Source organism: Amphiura filiformis, chromosome 1 (genome assembly GCF_039555335.1).
Source record: "Amphiura filiformis chromosome 1, Afil_fr2py, whole genome shotgun sequence".
NCBI lineage: Eukaryota > Metazoa > Echinodermata > Ophiuroidea > Amphilepidida > Amphiuridae > Amphiura > Amphiura filiformis.
In genome coordinates, this window is record NC_092628.1 from 8,117,329 (window position 1) to 8,124,394 (window position 7,066).

Here is a 7,066-nt window from a genome sequence, read left to right on the forward strand (position 1 = left end):
TAGTTTAATATAAAATTGACTTTAGTTGCCCCTCTCTTTCAATCTATGCAAGCGACTTTTATTAACATGTTCATTTTTCTTCGTCATCCACCTCCGGGCGGTATATGCCCTGATTTGTTATTAAAATCTTTCAGGTGTGTTTTGGGGCAGACTTTGCTATGTCTATTTCAAGCTGGAATCTCTTGTTGTTGTTGCAGCAATTTTTAGTGTTAGTTTTACTCAATAAATGTCACGCATATGAAGTGCTGTAGTCTAGTAAATAGCCGCACATTGAAAGAGGATGATGAATTGATGATTTAGTTTATCTTGTCGGACACAACCAGTAGTAATATGGATATACTGGTACCTTGCAGGCTCAGGCGATATTTAGATTAATCGAAAATAATCGATTCTTTTTTTTAATCGGGTACTCAAATATTTAGGTGGTTGGTTTTTGAAGTAGTTGCATCTTTATAGGTGATAATTAGCTGAAACTACAACCAGAATAACAAGTGAAACAACTGTTAAACACATCTTTCTCCACTTAAAATGTACAGCAATGTTTAATAGTGGGATTCTATGTAACAAATGATGCTCAACCTATTACAGTCACGCGGTGTTCAATACTTCGAAAATAATCGATTAAAAAAAAAAAATTAATCAAAATCGATTATTTTTAACAATCGCCTGAGCCTAGTACTAAGTACCTTGAACATTCGAAATAAAAGTGCACAGAATTCCTTGCAGAACTTGAGTAGTTCAGTTCTTACTTGTTAATTTATCACGGTGTCATTTAGCATTTACCAACTCACTTAGTTTGGCTCAATAATTTGGAAAAAAGTTAGTAATCTCAGATCCGTGGCATTTAAAAACAATATTTATGTGAGTTGACAATATTCTTTTAGGGTAATCACAGCTAAAAGGGGAAATGTCAACTTTCATGTTTTTTTTTCCTTTGATCCATGCTTTTTCTCTGCTCTGCAGAAGTATTGGAACACCCATATATATTCACAAATATTTTGGTGTATTTAAAAACAATGCAATAGGTTTCAAATATCATGTGATTTATTTCATAACCAAATGCATACATGTATATCATTGCGTGTTTTTCAACTAAAATAAATTCAGCGGAATCTTTATATTCATAACATAAACATTTAACATTAATATTATGTGGGAGTATATGACAGGAATCACGACGGGACTAATCCGTTTAGTATAAATAACAACTGAAAACAAAAATGTTTAAATGTCTTTGTTAATCCATTCAAAGAAAAATCGGTAGACATGTGAATCACATTTTATCATCCAAATTATCAAGACGGATTATTTACGTGTAATAATAATCCTTACTGACGAAGTCAATTACAACAAGTAAAATACAAACTATTTAAGCTCATTTTGTAATATTCATTTTCTAATTTTCCTTCTGCATCTCAAGAGTTTTTTTGGTACTCAAATGTCAGTGTTGTCTGTATATAAATATTAATGCAGTCTTTGTTATTCAACAAATTAAGCAGATCTTTTTAGCATTTTGTCATAAGTAGCTCTTATTGTGAAAACAAACCCTTTTAGTTCAACCATCTACTGCACGAGGCTAGCTTACGTACTCCAATTAAACCAGTTTTCTATATACGATTAAAAGATCCAATTTTGGTGTACCAACTTAAATTTCTTTCTGCAATAATAATACTGCCTGCGAGCAAAATGTTCATATTTCCTCTGCATTCGAGACAAATATGAGTCAACAGAAGCCTCCTACCACTCATAATATTCTAGATGGCAGTATTGCATCAAACAAAACCAGCAGCACAAACTGCTCCATCTTGATTCGAGAACCCAACTACAATCTGCTCTAGCCAATAGAGGGCAGCAAACGCATGTTCCACAAAGCCCATTGCAAGCACGATGGCAGCAGACCAAAATCCCACAAGACATTCATAAATGAGCGACTAGCCCTCAGGAAGAAAATAACAAGATGAGGAAATCCTGTCGCAATAAATAAGTTATTTTCTCTCCTAAGTGATGACACATTTCTTCTTTTCCTCACATATTTTTTTCTAACCTAAGAATGTTCTAGCCTTAACATTTTCCGTAATTTGTGTCAAGTAACAAGAAGATATTTAGATCTGATGCATCCAGACTGGAATTAATCAATCACATTGTGGTCTCATTTTCCTATCAAATGTGATGACATATTTCTTCTTTTCTATGCATGATTTTCACGGTTTATCCTTTCGACCCATGGGTGTTGCTAGTTTTTTTACCCGTAAGAATGTTGCCAGGTTTCCAAACTTCTTTACATCGAGAAACAAATCTAAACATTGTCAATTAATGTAATATTTATAGTTACCAAAATTAATGATTTTGTTACATTTTATTGAACTGTAATAATGCATATATTTTATTTATTTTATACTTTATCATTCTTCCTTGACACCAAATTTACATGTATACCTGACGGACATTGTAAAATGTAGGAACTACTACAGTAATCACTTGGATGATTTGGACCTCAATTGCATTAATTTCCTCATGTGATATGATCAGCGTTCGAAATTTTGGTTGTCCGGTTGCCCGGGACAACTAAAAAAGTCGCCGGACAACCAAAAATACTGCCGGACAACCATAAATCTAGCCAAAAGTCACATTTGTAGGCCTACGGACAACCAAAAACTTAGACGGACAACCAGAAATTGTAATCTGGTTGTCCGTGGGACAACCATTTATTTTTCCTAAATTCGAACACTGGATATGATCCAACCAATCGGGCCAAATGAGGATATTTTGAAAATTGAGTTACCACCATTTTGATCATCAACTTACTCAATAATCAAGTGTGTTATCGCTGAAATCACTACATCTCTTCATTACTTAGTTGCAAAGTTATGATCTTTTATAATGTCAATGTTGTTATGTATTTTAAGTTTTTGGATTTTTTTTAATATTTTTTTTTGCTCCCTATTTATGTGCTATTTATGTGTACCTAATTGCCACCTTGGACTAATTGGGGTGGATCGCATCACATATTCACAATTATACAGTTCTTGTCCTGTTCTTTTGGTTGCCTTCAATTACCATGTTAAAAATATAAACTACCAAGGAAACACATTTTGTCTATTTAACTGCAGATTTTGGTAACAAGTGAAATTAACTCAATCAAGGCTGAGTCGTATTTGTACAAAAACCTGCCATTCTCATCACCACCCTGTTGACATGCCTGTGGAATTCCTTGAGAATCCAACTCTCTTATAAGCAAGGTGAGTAAATCAGTTAAGTACAAAGTACCATACACATGAGATCATAATTAGGTCATACACCCCTAAGTGCAAGGTGCCTTCACTCATGTCCCTGTATTATGAATCTACATGCCATCATAATCAGGTCATACACCCCTGGGTTCTCTCGCAAGGTACCTCTGCTTAACGCACACCTCACATCCATGTACTCTGAGAATCAAAAACTTCCTCCACCATAAGCTTACCTCGTTTCCTCAACTAATCCTGTCTTAATTCCCACATTACCTGTTGCCGCTACCTTGCTTGTACTACTTGTGTGGTGTTACATGAATGTTGTGGTTATGGGTACTATGAAAATGGGTCAGTCTTTGGCTGACTGCTGCAGATTTCTGGTACTTCAGTTGTTAAGGTTATTAATTATTTTAAACTGTTGTGATTTGGTAGTTCACAGCATCTTACGAATGGTAGTGAGCTTTGGCAAAAACTGCATTGCTCAATTCATAGCGAGCGTGTAGAAGAATTAAAATATCACATATGTACTTTTATAGGTGCTGTGGTTCTTGAGTTACGTTGTAAAGAGGGCTGAAACAACAACACTTTTGTAAAACGTACATAACTCATTAACAACAATAAATTAAGCAAGTTTGCAAAGTATACGATTTGTAGAATGAACTTTTGCAAAACATCAAGGTGTTAATTTTCAATAATATATTGATCTAGATAATGGAAATCGATTTTTAGGTTGCTTCGACCAACAATACCTCGTCTACGCTTAAGCATGCTATCTTAGAATCTAATGCGGCTATGCTAAGAACCCTTTGAATATGGAACTTTGATGGCGTTTCACTTCTGTTTAGCACTAGATTTGGCATTTCACTTCTCTGTTTAGCACTAGATTGCCCAAATATCCTTCATCTCGGATATTGTCTTGTTTCACTTTTTGCAATTAGCAGATATATAAACTGTCCTTCATGTGAAATGCATTTTGTGATCGCCGAGCTCAGTTAGTGACAATGGCAAACAAATGACTTTCCACTGAAAATTGTTTTTGCATGAAATTTGGCCCTCATTGGTCGATATTGTACAGAGTTTTTTATTCATCTACCAGAAAATCACAACAATATGCAGTATGGTATTGCATGGACCTTGTCTTGTAAGGTGGATGCAAAATATCAAGTTGCCAAGTTTTCCATAAAACTATCCACAAAAAATTACTACCAAGTAGGCCTATTAATAGACCTAAATACTAACAGACCATTATGTTAACAATTACATTTGTACCACCAACGCTTCTTTCCTCTTATGATCCCAAAATACCTGTCTGTACCATTGGTTATATGGCATAGTCGGAAATTTTCCAAGGCTTTAATTTTTGCAGTTAATTTAAGAACCGCAAATTAAAAAGTCAGCAAAAATATTTCAGACCTACAGGCTTAAATGTGTAGCTAGTAGCCGTTTGAAATTGTGAATGCAAGAAACTACAAAACTGCACAGAACAGTTGAAATCTCAAAAAAATTGATACTGTTAAAATGTCCTGCTATACAGCATTACATGTACAATCAATATGCTGTGCATTGGAAAACTGGGTCAGTATGTTGCTTATGTCTATGGGTTGATTCAACTATCAAAAAAACATTGCAATAAAAACTACATACTAGACCCATCAGTGCATATGTGCTTGCAACCTTTTGGTTTTCCGGCTTATATCCCACATAACCGATACCTGCCATGATGCTTTATGCCCCATTATGCTGCTGGTGCCCTCACAGCTACAGGTGCCCTAGTTGTAATAAAAACTACCGAGCCATCAATGCATACAGGTGTGCAAACTTTTGGTTTTGTGGCTTATATCCCTTATAACTGATATCTACCATGATTTGTTAGTTCCTGTAATGATCTGTTATATTTAAGTGCAATTGAACTAAAACAGTTTTTATTGTTGACTGTTTTATTAAAGTTTTTATAAATGTAGGCCCTACATATCTACAAATATTTTCATTCCAGTATTTTGTTGTTGTTGTCGCCAATTCATGTTACAAAATGATTATTAGGCAAAAAAAATCCAAAAGAGAAACTAGCTGGAGAGGCTTTATGGAGAAGCCAATTATTTCTATGGCTTCATAAATGTAAGATTCTTTGCAAGAGACCAACGAATCACAGCTTTACAAGTTGGAGCTAAAATGTTCTGCACAGATGTCCTAGTATAAAAGATGTGTCTCAATTATTTTCCTAGTGTGTGCACTCATTTGATATGGAATATAATCTGAAAAATGGCTGTCCAAAAATGTTACTGAAATGGTTTACCTCATTAATTCATCATAGTTTCAATATCCAGGAACTTATTGTAGAAAACTTATCCACAAATTCACGCCATAATCCAAAATGACACATGTAACCTACATGTACTTTAATTTTTTTTCAGTAACCTACCATGGTTGTTGTGGAAGAAAAACTAGGCAATGTAATGGCTATTATGCAATTATGGATGGTGAGTAGCACACAAATTTACCAACAAAGATTATGTTTCAGGACCAGGTCTGGCACAGTGGTATACTAACATGAATCTCCATCAAGGCCAATTTCAGTCTTGGTGAAACTTTTGTATTGCACACAGGCAAAGAGAAACACACATGCTCATATGGTATACAATCTGATCCACCTGGGCCAATGTTGGAAGTTTAGATTTTAGATACAGGCAAAAACAAGATGCAAAGAATACAAAACATTCATTTCTAACTTTTGTAATTTCACATCCACGCATGTTATATCATTTTTCGCCTGATGTGGCAGTAACGTGCAGCTTCTTACAGCGTGTGCGTGTGTACGCCAGCGCTTTACGCAAATGTTAGCCATTTAAAGCTGCACCCAATGAAATGCATACTGACATTATACTGCTATATCAGGGTGTAAAATGGATAGAGATACAATGTTTTCACACTACAAAGGTAATTAATATTATGATTGATGATTTAGATTGTCAACATAACCAACAAAAACCTGTATGGCTCAGATATTTCACCATTGATATGTCAGCAGATAAGTAGATTGGGTCACTCAGTTACGGGGTAGTAACAGAAAGGCGTCTTCAGACCTGTTATTCCTAGTGTGCTTCATAATAGTTCAGCAGCAGAAAGACGCATCTCCTCTTGCTGCTATTTGTATGAATGCCTGCCTGCATGTGTACACAAGTTGTTTCAAAGCACAATACTTGTCATGCGAGTGGAAGTATCATGCGTGAGTGCACCCCTACACAGGCAATCAAATACTAACAGCAGCTAATCGTCATTGGCCCTTCAACATGAATAAAGCCTGGTAGGTGTAGACTTTATATTGAAGAGCTTGCTGCATCCATGTTCAAGGGCCAAAGTATATGCAGGAAAAACTCATTTACTTTTGGCCCTTGAAAGACTTTATATTGAAGGGTTTGCTTCATCCATAATTAAGGGCCAAATGTACATATAATATGAGGTTTTTCCCGCCCAGACGTAATGGAGATATGCCTTTCTACCGCTGAGCCATTGTTATGATCCAAGGATGAATGCCTATTCTCACTGCATAAACACGGATGCATCTTATCCCATATAATGCCTTCAGTTCGTAGTAACATTAGTTATGCATTTCAAGGTGCATTGTGTTGAATCCTGGCACTATCCCAAGTGATCTGTGACCTTGACTCAACACATAACAATTTAACACCGCTTTCTCTCAAATAACATGTCAATCTCACATTAAAATTGAGGCATAAAAAAGTATAGGCCTATACATTATGCCAACTTTGCAGATGTATGGGTAGCTAGAGTCTTAGTCTATTGTATGGTTGTGAAGAACCTATTATAGCTTCTTATTT

The 7,066-nt window shown here is 35.4% G+C and overlaps 1 protein-coding gene across 1 annotated transcript in view; it reads right to left on the bottom strand.

The window, feature by feature from the left end:
* Positions 1 to 7,066, bottom strand: part of LOC140146850 (single-stranded DNA-binding protein 3-like) — a 195,232-nt gene that overhangs the window by 91,998 nt on the left and 96,168 nt on the right.